Genomic DNA, 16,407 nt, shown 5'->3' with positions numbered 1-16,407 from the left:
CTCACTTCTAATTCCATTTTCTGAAACTGGTATTAATCCTAGTGCATCCCAACCTCACCTTCATTTCTTAATGTTGCCCAGCAGATAATTCAATTAGATTGTGCAACTCTTGTATACCTCAAAAGAACAAAGCCAGAAGTTATTTTGTTTATTAAAATTTTTAGATTTTTAATTTAAATTCTAGTTAACATATAGTGTTATATTATGTAACTAAATGTTAACATATAGTTTCAGGCATACAATTTAGTGATTGAGCACTTGGGGCTCATCACAAGTGAACTCCTTTTTTTGTTTTTTAAGGAAGTGCACTCCTTAATCCCTGTTACCTATTTCACCCATCCCCCCACTACCAACCATCTGTTCTCTTCAGTTTTTGACCTCTTCAGTTAAGACTCTGTTTCTTGTAGTCCATAGTCTTTCATGGTTCATTTCCCCCACTGGTTTCCCCCTACTTCATTTTTCCTTTCCTTCTCCTATGTCCTTCATGCTATTCCTTATGTTCCACATATAAGGGAAACCATATTAATGATTGTCTTTCTCTGCTTGACTGATCTCACTTAGCTTAGTCCCCTCCAGTTCCATCCATGTCAATGCAAATGGTAGGTAGTCATCCTTTCTGATGGCTGAGTAATATTCTATTGTATATATGGACCACACCTTCTTTATTCATTCATCTGTTGAAAGGCATCTCTGCTTCTTCCACACTTTGGCTATTGTGGACATTCCTGATATGAACAGTGGGGTGCATGTGACCCTGTCAGAGAAGAGGGCGGCAGGGATATGGGTTATCCCAGTGATGGGTATTAAAGAGAGCATTATTACATGGAGCACTGGGTGTTATACACAAACAATAAATCATGGAACACTACATCAAAAACTAATGATGTACTGTATGATGACTAACGTAACATAATAAAGAAAAAAGATAGTTTCTTGGTTTGCGTCTCTCTTTTCCCCCATTTGCTCATTTGTGTTGTTTCTTAAATTCCACAGTTCAGTGAAATCATATGGTTTGTCTTTCTCTGACTGACTTATTTCATTTAGCACAATACTCTGTAGTTTCACCCATGTTGTTGCAAATGCTGAATTCATTCTTTTCTTAGCATATATATGTGTATATATAGATATATGTATGAATATTACTCAGCAAAGGCCTTCTGACGTGCAGAGACAGTGAGGCAGAGGCAAGGTAGACCACAAGAGGGGACGGAAGAGGCGTTTAGAGCCACATCAGGCTGAGCTTTGAAGGCTGCGGTAAAGGGCTTCAGATGCAGGCATTGCTGGTTCAATTCAATTTTTGTCTGTCTCTCTTTTTTATAAAGATATTTTATTTTTGGGTGCCTGGGTGGCTCAGTGGGTTAAGCCACTGCCTTCGGCTCAGGTCATGATCTCAGGGTCCTGGGACTGAGTCCCGCATCGGGCTCTCTGCTCGGCAGGGAGCCTGCTTCCTCCTCTCTCTCTCTGCCTGCCTCTCTGCCTACTTGTGATCTCTCTCTGTCAAGTAAATAAATAAAGTCTTTAAAAAAAAAAAGATATTTTATTTTTAACCAATCGCTACACCCAACGTGGGGCTCCAACTCACAACCCCAAGATCAGGAGTCGATTCTTCTGTTGAGACAGCCAGGTGCTCTTCCTCTCTTCCCCACTGTCTCCCTGCTTCCCTTTCCATCAAGGTCTCTGTCCCCCCTTCTGAATTTCTGTCCTCCTCTGTACTTCTGGATACAGCACTCGGGCAGCCAGATAGGGCGGGAGGCTCCCAGCCATGCGTCTCCCTCTGACTGCAGCCGCTGCACCACCCTGCTGTGCCTGCAGGAGCAGTGTGGCTGTCTGCCTGGCAACCCGTGACATCACGCAGAGGCTGGCGCTGGGTTGGCTTGGCGCTCGCCGGAGGCCGGGCAGTTTCTAGCTCACAGAGGGTTTTGGAAGAGCCAGGATGGGGGAGACAGGAAGAAAATCGGGAGGGACTTGTATAAAAACAATTATATATATATATTATATATATATATATATAATATATATAAACATTTTATATATTATATATTTATGTAAAATTAATATATAAAATTTATATTTATATATTTATATAAAATTTATATATTTATATAAAAATATATAAAGAAGTTGTGAGATTATATATATATATAATCTTTATCCATTCAATAGTCGATGGACAGATGGGCTTTTTGCATACTTTGGCTATTGTTGGTAGTGTTGCTGTAAACATTGGGGAGCATGTATCCCTTTGAATTAGTATTTTTGTGTTCTTTGGGTAAATGCCTAATAGTGCAATTGCTGGATCTTAGGGTGGTTCTATTTTTAACTTTTTGAGGAATCTCCATATGATTTTCCACAGTAGGCTCAGTGGCTGCACCTACTGAGTTTGCATCACCACCAACAATGCAGCAGTGTTCCCCTTTCTCTTCATCCTTGCCAAACCTGTTGTTTCTTGAGTTGTTGATTTTAGTTATTACAATAAGTGTGAAGGGATAGCTCATTGTAGTTTTGATTTGTATTTCCCCGAGGATGAGTGATCTTGAGCATCTTTTCTTGTGTCTGTTGGCCATTTGGTTGTCTTCTTTGGAAAAATGATTATTTGTGACTTTTGCCCATTTTTAAATTGGATTGTTTGTTTTTTAGGTATGCAGTTTGATTAGTTCTTCGTAGATTTTGGATATTAATTATTTTTCTGATATGTCATTTGCAAATATCTTCTTTAATTCTGTAGGTTGCCTTTTAGTTTTGTTGATTGTTTCCTTCATTGTGCAGAAGATTTACTTGATGAAGTCCTAATAGTTCATTTTTGATTTTGTACCCTTGCTCTGGAGACACGTCTCATAAGAATTTGCTATGGCCAAGGCCAAAGAACACTGTCTGTGGGTGAGATCAAAGAACACTGCCTGTGTTCTCCTCTAGGATTTTGATGGTTTTCTGTCTCACATTTAGGTCTTTCATCCATTTTGCGTTTATTTTTGTATATTGGATAAGAAAGTGGTCCAGTTTCATTTTTTTGCATTTTGCTGTCAATTTTTCCCAACACCATTTGTTGAAGAGACTGTCTTTTTTCCATTGGATGTTCTTTCTTGCTTTGTTAAAGATTAGTTGACCATATAGTTATGGTTTTTTTGTTTTGTTTTTTTAATCCTGGTCCGTTGATCTGTGTCTCTATTTTTGTGCCAGTACCATACTGTCTTGATCATTACAGTTTTACAAGATAGTTTGAAGGTGGAATTGTGATGCCTCCTGCTTTGCTGTTCTTTTTTGAGATTGCTTTGACTATTTGGGGTCTCTGGTGGTCCTATTCAAATTTTAGGATTGTTTGTCTCAAAGCCAGTGGTAGATTGAAAAATAGAAGATGGCCCACTGATAAAGAAATAAATAGGATTATATAGGTAATATAAATAATAAATATATAATTGAAAAAGAAAAACTTTAAAATTTAAGACACAAGAAAGTTTGTCCTACTTTATAAATGAATGCTATTTGCCAGCTACTCTTGATCCAAGATCAAGTGTGCATGTTTGCAGGTTGTCTGTGATATCTGTAGTAATCCATATGAAAAATGTATAAATTGATTTAATATGAGTAAAGAATATAATTTTACTTAGATACTACAAAGGCAGCAAGATATCTTGCTTGCTTTATTTTGCTAGACAAATCATTTAGAAAAGTTTTAGTAGAAAGAGAATTTTATTAGAGCCCTTTTTACTTTCTTAATTTATTTAGTTTGACCAAGTCATTAATAATGTCCAGGTGAGAAGATTGCAGACAATCCTTTGGAGTCTCTGATCTATTTCCTGCATTAAGACTTTTACTCTTCTGTCCATAAATACATATGCATATTCATAAGGTGCCTGATGACTGTAGTATCACTTTTCCATTAAGCAAATGATGGCCTTGTCTGATTGACCTTCTTATTAAAATCATTTTCTCTAATTGCTAAGCTAAACCTTTCTTTGCATCTTTATCTTACTCTTTAATGCTTACCATAACACTAAACTAATGGAACCTTCCCTTTATAATTTCACATTCCTTTTCTTTTGTTAGTTTTATTACTGTAAAAAAACAAGCTGGCACTTTTTTGTTGTTTTAGATAAGGAGAGAGTATAGGAAAGAGTATAGGAAAAAGTTTTTTAAGAAAGAGTATAGTTTTTATCTTCAGAAGCTGTATACTAGTGGATTTGTAGGTGAGATAATTAAGTAGTGTTTCTTGTTTCTTGGTTCTTGTTAGATACTGGAAATAGTACTGTAGACAAATCCCTAAACATTTATGACATTCATTTTTTTTTTCATATGTGAATACAGATGCTAAGAAATGTTGTAATCAAGAAGTAAGGTATGAAAGATTAAGTGCCAGGTAATTCGTAGTTCTAATGACCCCAGTTTTCTGGCATTTTAGACTCTAGATTTGTTGAGATAGAGCAGAATGAAAGGTAAAAATTGCTATCCTCATAATTGATTAAGAAGTAATGGTGTGTATATTCAAGACCACAAATACCTCTATTACCAATTTTAGTTGAGTACCACTAATTGCTAGGCATAGTGCTGGGTAGTTCACACACATTATGTCTTTCAAATGAAGCAGGAAATAACTGAAGATCAAAACAAAACAAAGTACTATTTTTTTGCAATAAAATTATAGTTAATATTTACTGAGTTTTTATAATATGCTAATAAGCATGATGCAGGATTATCTTCTTAATTCAGTCTTCAACAACAGTCATATGATTATGATTTTTATTTTAAAGTTCAAAAAAACCAGGCATATTTATTTAAGAAATTTGCTCTAGGTGATAGAAAAAAAAAAAAAACCTTTTTGGAATATAGTAGTCCATGGGTTAGGACAACCTTAATTATAAATACCTTTCACAAGCGTATAGACAAGCTCATGGGCTTATAATAGATTATTAAAGGAATTCAGATATATCAGGAGGAGGGGGAGTTCTTAACTCTAACTACTCTCTCCTATATTTGTTGGTATCAGAGACTGAGTTTAGGGTACATCATTTAAGATACTTATCAGTGTGTTTAGTACAACAATGTTACCTCATCTAAGAAAAAGGGGAGACCTTTTGTGGTGAATTGTAATAGTGTTTCATTATTTCTTTGTTATGAAAAATTTATATACATATGTATTTACTTATTATTAAAGATTTAATTTATTTATTGGACAGACAGAGATCACAAGCAGGCAGAGAGGCAGGCATAGAGAGAGAAGGGAAGCAGATTCCCTGCTGAGCAGAGAGCCCGATATGGGGTTCGATCTCAGCACCCTAGGACCATGACCCGAGCCAAAGGCAGAGACTTTAACCCACTGAGCCACCCAGGCACCCCTATTTATTTATTTTTAAGATTTTATTTATTTATTTTTTAGAGAGAGGGGGAGCACAAGCAGGGGGAGTGGCAGGCAGTGGGAGAGCACACTCCCCACTGAGCAAGGAGACCAATGCATGACTCAATCTCAGGACCCTGGGATCATGACCTGAGCCAAAGGCAGATAGATGCCCAACCTACTGAGCCACTCAGACATCCCACAAAATTAATATTTAAATAGCATCATTAACTGAATTCTTTTGACAAAAATGGACAAACAGAATTTTTTGAATGTCATCAAGTTTAGAATTATTTGGCATAACATTCCCTCCACCCCAAAGTATTCTACAGACCCTGTCTTATAAATATGCAACATGGAAGAAAAGATTTTTTTTATGGTCAGTGCTGCATATAGAAATTCTCTTTGAATATTTTTGATGCACATAAGCACATAAAAGTTGGTGAGAAATATTGAAGTGAAGAAATGTATTTAATTTGCATAACTCAGAGTTTCTCCAATTTTTTAACCTTAGGACCCTTATAATATGTTAATCCTGGAACTTTCTCAGACCATACTTTGGGAAATAGTGGTTTAAAATATTTCTTTTTTCTTTCTTTTTAAAAATAATTCCACACTCAGTATGGAGCCCAAAATAGGACTTGAACCCACGACCATGAGATCAAGACCCGAGTTGAGACCATGAGTTGAATGCTTAGCTGACTAAGCCACTCAGGAGCCCCGTAGAATATTTCTGTATTTCTTTTTTTTTTTTTTAATTTTTTTTTTCTTTCAAGATTCTATTTATTTATTTGACAGAGAGATCACAAATAGGCAGAGAGGCAGGCAGAGAGAGAGGGAAGCAGGCTCTCCGCTGAGCAGAGAGCCCGACACGGGGCTCGATCCCAGAACCCCGGGATCATGACCCGAGCCGAAGGCAGAGGCCCTAACCCACTGAGCCACCCAGGCGCCCCTATTTCTGTATTTCTAATAATATTTATTAATATATTAAATTTCTTCTTGGATTAAAAAATTTTGGAGGAGAAATGTCAGGGTCCTTACAGTCTAATATCTTATTGATGTAGATTAGACTCTTTCCTACAATACAGTGTGCAATACACAACTGTCTAACAGTAATAGCAGTCTCAATTCTGTGAGACAGTGAACCTGACTTTGGACAGTTCTAATTGTTAGAACTGTCTAATTTCTAATTAGAACTGTTCTAATTTCCTCAAACTGAGCTTAAAGCTGCCTTCCTGCTATTTCCATTCATTGTTCCTAGTTTTGCTTTCTTGAGGAACACAGAACCAAGGTAATAGGAAAAGGCATTTTCATTTTTTTCTTTTTTTATTAACATATAATGTTATTTGCCTCGGGGTACCATCTCTTCTTTATCCATTCATCTGTTGATGGACATCTAAGCTCTTTCCATAGCTTCGTTATTGTGGAGATTGCGTCTATAGACATTCGGGTGCATGTGCCCCTTCAGATCCCATGCTGCCAATCTAATATTTCTACCATTTTGTGTTACAGACCTCTTGTCCTGCTTTCAGGCTTTTCTTTTTGTCAGAGACTTGTAAGTTTTACTATTAGATGACATGGTGTGGACCCTTTTTATTGATTTTGAGGGGGGGTTCTCTGTGCCTCCTAGATTCTTAAGCTTCTTCCCTTTGCCAAATTAGGGAAATTCTCTGCTATTATCTGCTCCAGTATACCATCTGCCTCTCTCTCTCTTTCTTCTTCTGGGATCCCAATTATTCTAATACTGTTTCGTCTTATGGTATCACTTATCTCGATTCTCCCCTCATGTTAAAGTAGTTGTTTGGCTCTCTTTTGCTCAGCGTTTTTATTCTCCATCATTTGGTCCTCTATATTACTAGTTTTCTCTTCTGCCTCATTTATCCTAGCAGTAAGAGCCTCCTTTTTTGATTGTACCTCATTAATAGCTTTTTTTATTTCAACTTGGTTAGATTTTAATTCTTTTATTTCTCTGGAAAGGGATTTTATTTTTCCCAAAAGGGATTCTCTAATATCTTCCATGCTTTTCTCAAGCCCTGCTAGTACCTTGATAATTGACATTCTGAACTCTGTTTCTGACATATTACTAATGTCCATATTGATTAGGTCTCTAGCTGTTCTTTTTGTGTGTGTTTTCTCTGTCTTGTCATTTTATCCAGTTAAGAATAGGTGATTGAGAAGATGAAATACTAAAAGTGTAACGATGGCCCCAGAAAAATATACACTAACCAAATCAGAAGAGGCCTAAAACCAGGGGGAGAAGAATGGGGGAAAAAAAGAAAAGAAATAAAATATGTGTGTGTGTGTGTGTGTGTGTGTGTGTGTGTGTGTATGTGAGAGAGAGAGAGAGAGAGAGAGGCTGATGAATGGTCTGTTAGAAGAAACTACCTCCCAAAATTTTAAAGAAAGAAAAACTTACCTATATACAACAATAAGGGTAAACATGATGAAGAGATGGAATATGACTGTAAAGATGAAAATTTAAAAAGTTTCTAAAAAAGGAATTGATAAGATAAGGAGTTGGTTGAAAAAAGAAAAAAAAAAAAAGAGGAACGAATGTGATCAGGCTGGAGACTAGAACAAACCCATGTGCTAGATTTAGGGTATATTTTGATCTGTTAGAAGAAATTGTATCACAAAATTTTAAAGAAAAATAATCTATATGTATACAAAAAATAAGTTTAAATACAATGAAGGGAGAAAAATAACAATAAAAATTTAAAAAGATTTTTAAAAGGGTATTGATAAGATAAAATAGTTAAATATGTTAAAATAGGAAAGAGGAAAAATTAAAAAATAGAATAAGAAACAATAAAAAAATTTAACTTCGAAAGATTAAAGGATCATGGGAAAAAAGTCATGAATTCTATATGTTGCTTTCCCCTAGCTCTGGAGTTCCACAGTTCTCATTGATTGGTGAACTTCGTCTTGGCCAGATGTTTTTGCTGATCTTCTGGGGGCAGGGCCTGTTGTAGTGATTCTCAGATGTCCTTGCCTGAGGCAGAATTGCATCACCCTTGCCAGGGGCCAGGCTAAGTAATCTGCTTGGGTTCGCTTTTGCTAGCTTTTGTTCCTTGAAGGCTTTCCTTTCAGCTTTGGAGGATGGGAATGAAAATGGCGGCCTCCCAATATCCAGCCCAGAGAAGCAGAGAGCTCAGAGCCCCACTCCTCAGTGCACTCTCAGAGAAAAGCAGTCAGTCACTCCCATGTCCCTGTTCTCTGTCTCACCTGGCCCGTTGATGGAGCATTTCTGTCTGGTGCATGGCCCTGTTTGGAGTTTCCAAACCCAGCAGATTCCTGCAGTTTGTTCCTGCGCTGTCCTCCTGGAGGAGGAAGGAGGGGCTTTCTCTGGATCTTCTACTTGTGTGGTCCCTACCTGAAGAGTAGTGACCGGACTGTGCCTCAAATCACTGTTTAAGGTAACCCTGAGCTGAGAGCCCACTCCTTGGCTCCGTGTCTGCAACTGGTTTCCCGTTCTGATACCTGGCAGCTGTGCCACAATCAGACACCCCCGGACTTCTTGTTGCCTCATTGGTCCTGAGACCATAGTGTCCCTGTGAGGACCCCACCCCACCGCTTAGCCTTTGGAGTGACATCCCTCAGTGTAGCAGACTCCTAAAAGTTCTGATTTTGTGCTCCACTGCTCTCCTTGCCAGGAACTGGCCCCTCCCCCCCACAGTCTATATTCCTCTTGTTTCGGATTCACTTCTCCACATGTCCTATCTTCTGGAAAGAGGTCGATTTTCTGTTCCTAGAATTGCTGCTCTTCTTATCTTCTATCTCCTGTTGAATTTGTAGGTGACCAGAATGGTTTGATAACTGTCTAGCTGAACTCCTGGGACTGGATGGTATTTCAATCTCCTACTCCTCTTCTATCATGCTCCTTCCAAACATTAACATTGAGTAAAGTTGTTGAAATGAGCCTTAGACTTGCTTTATTAGGCTACTGTATAAACCATGTTTATTTCATCATTAAGCACTTTCTTAAAGGCTTTGCTGAAATCAAGATGTATTATCTGTGGCATTGTAGATTTACTAGTCTAGTAACCGCAGCTATAAAGGAAATGAGGTTGGCTTGGCATGACTTACTTTTAATAACCCCATAAGAGTTCCAAGTGGCAATTGCTTGCTTTCTTTCATTCCTTTTCTTTCTTTTTATATTTTTTTAACATTCATTTTTAAATTACTCACAATCCACTTACTTTTGGTTGTAAATCACTTGTCTGCTGGGATCTCCTTGCCCTTAAGATCCAGATATAATTGGCTTGAACCCTAATTCTATGTCCTATCAACTATAATATTCTCCCCCAAGATTTCTATGGGGTTTATATTCTCAGGATCATCTCTGGTTCCAAGATTTTGCTCCCACTGAATTGTTTTAGTTTATGAATGGTCTTTCTATCCCTATTTTATAGTATGCTAATTGGAAATTGACCTTCCCCCTCTTTTTTGATTTTTGATTTTGACAGACACAGACACACACACAAAGAGTCCATTACTCCCAGACAAGGCATATTTATGTATATTGCAAACCTTACAGAAATTTGGGGAAGTAGAGGAGAGGGGGTTCTGTACTGTAACACTATATGCTGAGTGGCTCTAATCTGTATATTAGAAATCTTCAAACTTCTTTAACAACTTCATCTTATTATTTTTCCACATCCTTTTCCCCTACCTACTCTCCTTGTTCTCCCTCACATCCTTAAATTCCTGTTCACTTGAATGTAATAAATTTCTGTCTGCTGATTTGTGCCCTCATATATCACTTTATTTCTTTTTTTAAAAGATTATTTATTAATTTATAAGAGAGAGAGCGAGAGAGCGAGAGAGCTTGAATGTAAGTGGGGTGAGAAGCAGACTCCCCGCTGAGCAGGGAGTCCAGTGCAGGGCTTGATTCCAGGACTCCAGGATCATGACCTAAGCTGAAGGTAGACCCTTAGATGACTGAGCCACCCAGGGACTCCTCTCATATATTACTTTATATCTTAATTACTCCTTAAGGTATTTTCCTCAGTATATAGATAATATTTCCTTAAGAAGAATTCTGTAGTCACCTATGTCTCTTCTCTTTCACATACATATACTATATAATTATTTACTCTAGATTTTTTTAGGGGGAGAGCATCAGCTTTACAGGTACAGATTTCTTCTTCTGGACACACTCTTCTTTCAAAAGCAGTAGGCCACATTTTTATTTCTTGCCTTTGTTTGGAATAGAACAGAAAAAGGCCTGCCTCTTCTCCTTTCTTCCAGTTATATCTTACTACTTCATGCAATCTTCTGCTCATTTCGGGCTTCCACACCACTCCCCAACACAATTCCGTGCTACATTTTTAAATTTATTTTTATTCCATAGTACCAAAGAATTTCTATGCTATCACAGTGTCTTCTTTTGTGGCCTTACTCTTTTCTTCCTTACAATGGGTTTTTCCTAAATTACAGGATTTTTTATACCTATTCGGGTATATTTCCCTTTAAATGTCAGGTCAATGAGATATTACTCAATTCTTGATTGTCTGTAGCTATACATTTCTTGACTTCCTTATATTTTCTTATCTTTATTTAATTATCTTCTTTCCACTGAGACTGCCCCCAGAGATGTCATTACGATCATTATGATCAAGCATTCATGAGAACATAGACTGAGATCACCAACCAGTGCAAACATGTTCCCCTGAGTAAATCTTGATGGAATTCCCTGTGTCAACCAACATAGAGTTGATATATAATTAAATACATCAAAGACTCCTGATTTGACAGTTTTAAAGTCATCTAGTTCCTTAAGAAAATACATGTTTTCTTCTCTGTGTAATAGGTCTAAATCAAAGGTAACAGAAGATAGAAAAAAGAATGATGATTTTTCAATACTAAATTAATTATAGAAACTTGGAAAAGCAATTTGGCTTTATTACCATGGTTGCTCATAATTTTCCATAGGAATTTAAAAATTTCTTTTTTGGTACTGCTTACCTTTTTTTGAACTTTACTATTTATACTTCTCAAAATACCACACCTTATTTTACTGACATTTTGACTTTATAAGGGTTAATTTTATTTGAGTTGAAATTGGCTGGGATGTCTCTTACTTTCAATATGGGTCAAGACAATGTAGAGAAAAAAACATTGCTTTTGGCTGAAGAGGGGCCTTACTTGAATACTGGCTTTGTTGATTAGCTGGGTGAATTTGGGAAAGTTAAAATCTGTGGCCTTGGTTTCTTCTTCTGAGCTTTAAGGATAATAATACTCTGAATACTTTGAAAGGATCTTGTAAAGATTAAATGATATAATATGTAAATTATATGGTAAGAACTGGTGTTCTCTTTCATTTTCTTCCCTTTTCCTGTCCTACCTTTTGCCACCATGGTACCTTGCTCTTTTGACTCTTGTAGTACAATAGTGCCCTTATTCCTAAAAAATGAAGGGAAATAAATTTGAGTTCTGAACTAAGTTTTCCAAATTCTTCCATTTGTCATACTTGGGTTTTGCTTATTTTTTAAATGGAAAGGTGGGTACCTTTGGATTAGGGGGTAGACCATTGTCATTATAAGAAATGGGTCTGGTATTTAATAACTACTTATGTGAACTACATCTTTAATATTTTCTACATAGATATATAGAGCATCTCTCTAGTGAACAAATTATTCTGAACATGAAGAATATTCATAATGTTGACAGAAAAATCACACATTACCATATTGGTAGCCCAGGTTTTCTGAAACCACCTTCTATTATTATTTTGCCAGCAAAGTCTTTCTAAAACTACTTCTTGTTAAAAATATCAAGCTTATAAGACAGAAATTACTGTATTATTAAGAGCTATTAGAAGCCAAGTATATTCTGTAGAAGATCCTAGGCATAATATATACAGAGATATTAAGGTTTAAAGAAAAACCCGGTTTCTAGACTGGTATTGAAGATAGAATGGGAGGAAGTAGAAAATGGCGACAAATAAGGTGGATATTATTGGATTTATGCTGAATTTCAGATGAAAACTTTAAGGACAAAGGAAATTTGAGTGATATAAAAATTTAACTTCAAAAAGAACCAGCATCATTCCAGGTAGCTCCAATTTGATTAGTTAATTAATCCATTCAGCAAATGGTTGGTTTTTGTGCTGATCACTACTGTGTGCTAGGGATTCAAATTTGGAAAAATAATACCACAGTCCTTTCCTCCTGGAACTTAAGACATAAATTAATGTAAGTTACATGATAAATGTTGGTGTAAGATGTTATGAAAGCATGATGGCTGTTCTATCAAGAGAAAGTGTTTTGAGTGAGGAATGCATGGTCAGGTTTGGAGAGTTAACTAGACAAAGAAAGCGGTAGATGTAAACACAATGAAGGTATGGTGTATGACTAAAGATAAAAATTTAAAAATGTTTTAAAAAAGGAACTGATAAGAAATTGGTTGAAAAAAGAAAGAAAAAAATTAAAAAAAAAATAATGTGATCAGGCTGGAGACTAGAACAAAGCCATATGCTAGACTTAGGGTATATTTTGGTCTGTTAGAAGAAACTGTATCTCAAAATTTTAAAGAAAGGAAAACTTATGTGCATACAAAAAATAAGGTTAAATACAATGAAGGATTGCATAAGACTGATAAATCAAATGCTTGTGCCCCTGAGAAAAATAATACATTATGTGCTAATAAAATAAAAAAAAATTTTTTTCAGAAATTTTTGCCACCTGGCTGTATATAAAATGGTACCTCATTCTGGTCTCAATCTCCTGATTATTAATAAAGTTAAACATTTTTCATTAAAAAAAAAGAAAGTGGTGGAGGAAGAAAGCATTTTAACTCCAGGAACAGTACATGCTCAAAGACCTGTAACTCTTCTAAGGCCTGAGATGAAGAATCACTGTCTTATACCTCAAATGGATGTAATATTGTGTGCCACCTATACTCAGAGTGAGAGAGGGAGGGAGATGAAAAGACAAGCCACAGACTGGGAGACTATATAGGCAAACCACTTATATAATGAATGGCCTATACCCAGAACTTATTAAGAATTTTCAAAACTCAATAAAAAACAAAATGTTTAAAAATGAAAAAGATTTGGAGATTGAGAGGTAGGTATAGACCTACTTGTGGAAGTCCTGTGTGCTAACTTAAAAAGTTAAACTATAGTCTGAAAGCTAAGGGGGAACCATTAAAGAATATTAAGCATAAATATGATATAAACAGATTCGCATGTTGGGACCAGTACACTGGCAGCAGTGAACAAAGTGGCCAGAGTGGAAGCAGAGGGGCTAGTTATTAGGCTGACACTGACATCTGGTTGTGAAATGGTGGGGTGGGATAGAGAATGAATGAGAGAGAGATGAAGGAAGAAAAGTCTGCAGTTTGAAAAGTGATTGGAATCTGTTCAAATCAAAAGGGAAGCATCAAGTGGTCTTTCAGGAATCTGGTTGGGCACCAAGGATGTTGGCTTTCAGTTTTATATAGAGGAGAAGCAGTTGATGAGTTTCAGTCATATTGGACTTGAGGCACATATAAGATAAGATACTAAAAGATATGTTTAGAGCTCATGAGAGCAAATAAGACAAAAAATAGATTTGGAAAGAATCAAGAAATAAGTTTTAGGATTTAACTTGCATTTTCCTAATGATCAGTGATATTAGGCATCCCTTCCTGTGTCTGTTGTATATATCTTCTTTGGAAAAATATCTGTTCAGGTTCTCTGCCCATTTAAATCAGATTACTTGTTTTTTTGGGGTTGAGTTGTTTTATAAGTTCTTTACGTATTTTGGATATTAACTCCTTTTCAGATATATCATTTGCAAATACCTTGTCCAATTCAATAAGCTGCCTTTTTGGTTTTGTTGATTTTTTTTTTTCACTATGCAAAAGCTTTTTCTTTTGGTGTAGTCCCAGTAGTTTAATATTTTAAACTACTTTTGTTTAAAAGTAAAAACTGTTTTTGTTTCCCTTGCTTGAGGAGCCATATCTAGAAAAATGCTTCTAGGGCAGATGTCAAACAAAACCACAATAAAATATCACCTTTCACATTTCAGAATAGCTAAAATCAGAACCATAGCAAATAACAAGTGTTGGTGAAGGTGTCGAGAAAATGAACCCTCATGCACTGTTACTGGAAATGAAAATTGTTATAGCCATTGTAGAGGAAAAGTATGGAGGCTCCTCAAAAAATTAAAAATAGAAATACTATATGATCCAGTAATTCCACCACTGGGTATTTACGCAAAAACAAAACAAAACAAAACAAAAAACAACAACAACAAAAAAAACAAAAGTACTAATTAAAAAAGACATATGCACCCCTTTGTTCATTGCAGCACTATTTATAATAACCAATATATGAAAGCAACTCAAGTGTCCACTGAAAGATGAATGGATAAAGAAGATGTATGTGTATGTATGTGTGTACACACACACACGAGAGAATATTAGTCAGGCATAAAAGATAATGAAATCTTTACATTTTCAATGATATGAATAGAGTTAGAGGGTATAATGCTAAGTGAAGTAAGTCAGTCAGAGATAGACAAATACTATATTATTTGACTCATATGCAGGATTTGAGAAACAAAATAAATGGACAAACAAGAGACAAACAAAAAAATCAGACTCTTAGGGGCGCCTGGGTGGCTCAGTGGGTTAGGCCGCTGCCTTCGGCTCAGGTCATGATCTCAGGGTCCTGGGATCGAGTCCCGCGTCGGGCTCTCTGCTCAGCGGGGAGCCTGCTTCCTTCTCTCTCTCTCTGCCTGCCTCTCTGCCTACTTGTGATCTCTGTCTGTCAAATAAATAAATAAAATCTTAAAAAAAAAATCAGACTCTTAAATATAGAGAACAAACTGTTCATTGCCAGAAGGGAGTAGGGTGGGGGTATGGGTGAAATAGGTGAAGGAGATTAAGAGTATATTTATCTTGATGAGCACTGAGAAATATATAGAATTACTGAATCATTGTATATCTGAAACCAATATAATGCTGTATATTAATTATACGTCAGAAAAAAAAGAAATAAGCATTAGAGGAATCAATAGGTTTGTATGATATCTCTTGGGGAAGGTTTATAGTGTCAACTCAAACCTTTGGTCTCAAATCTTTGGGACCTTGTGATTCAGTTGAAAGCTCAACCGAATGAAGAATCCATAAATTTTTATTCCGTTCTTGCTTCAGTAGGAAGATTTGGGACATCTCACTGGAGTCTCTGCCCCTGGCATAGCACCACAATCAGTAAGAGACCTTAGCTCCAGGTTCTCCAAGTCGAGGGAAGGGGTTGGTTCATGGTTCAGCACTCCAGCTTTTCTGAGGGAAATCCTCTGAGGACTGGTTTCCATCTTGCTAGTCTTGGAGCTCTGCTGGGTCTAGCATAATCTAGAAGAGATTGGTAGACACCACAGCCCATTCCATACTTCTTTGTCTTAGCACACAGCAGGCAGACAAGAACCATAGCAGCTTGCTTCTCTCTAGGGAAGGAGAAAGTTGGTAGAGATCAGGCTGATTGTTGGGGGTCTTCTCCTATATGAGGCCAGTCCACAAAGACTAGGAAACGTGCCTAATTTTTGTAATATGTAGGCATCAACACAGAGAATCAAGCAAAGTGAAGAATCAGGCATTGTTGTTCTAAACAAAGGATTAAGGTGAATATCTAGAAATTGATCCTAATAAAATAGAGTTATATGATACACCCGATAGAGAGTTCAAAATTAGCAGTCATAAAAATGGTCACTGAGGTCAAGAAAACAATGCATGAACAAAGTCAGGATTTCAGTAGAGATAGAAAATATTAAAAAGTACCGAACAGAAATCATGGAGCTAAAGAACACAATGACTAACTTGAAAATTTCACTAGAGAATTTTAATAGCAGATGATATAAGGCCGAAAAAAAGGATCAGGAAAAAAAAAAAGGGATCAATAAACTTGAAGACCAGTCATTGAAAATAATTCAGTCAGAGGAGCAAAAGAAAATGAACAAGACAGTTTAAAGGATTTATGGATACCATTAAACAGAATAGTGTATGCATTTATAGGATTCCCAGAGGGAGAAGAAATAAAAAGGACTAGAATGTTTATTCAAAGAAAACATGACTGAAAATACCCCAAATAGGTG

At 36.4% G+C, this 16,407-nt stretch overlaps 1 protein-coding gene across 3 annotated transcripts in view; it reads left to right on the top strand.

Annotated features, from left to right (window-relative positions):
* Nucleotides 1-16,407, top strand: part of CTNNA3 (catenin alpha 3) — a 1,840,263-nt gene that overhangs the window by 163,648 nt on the left and 1,660,208 nt on the right. The gene's annotated exons all lie outside the window — the stretch shown is intronic.

The sequence above is a fragment of the Mustela nivalis genome (assembly GCF_964662115.1).
Source record: "Mustela nivalis genome assembly, chromosome: 2".
Classification (NCBI taxonomy): domain Eukaryota; kingdom Metazoa; phylum Chordata; class Mammalia; order Carnivora; family Mustelidae; genus Mustela; species Mustela nivalis.
The sequence above is the reverse complement of the archived record's forward strand: the minus strand, read 5'-3'. Positions and strand labels throughout refer to the sequence as shown.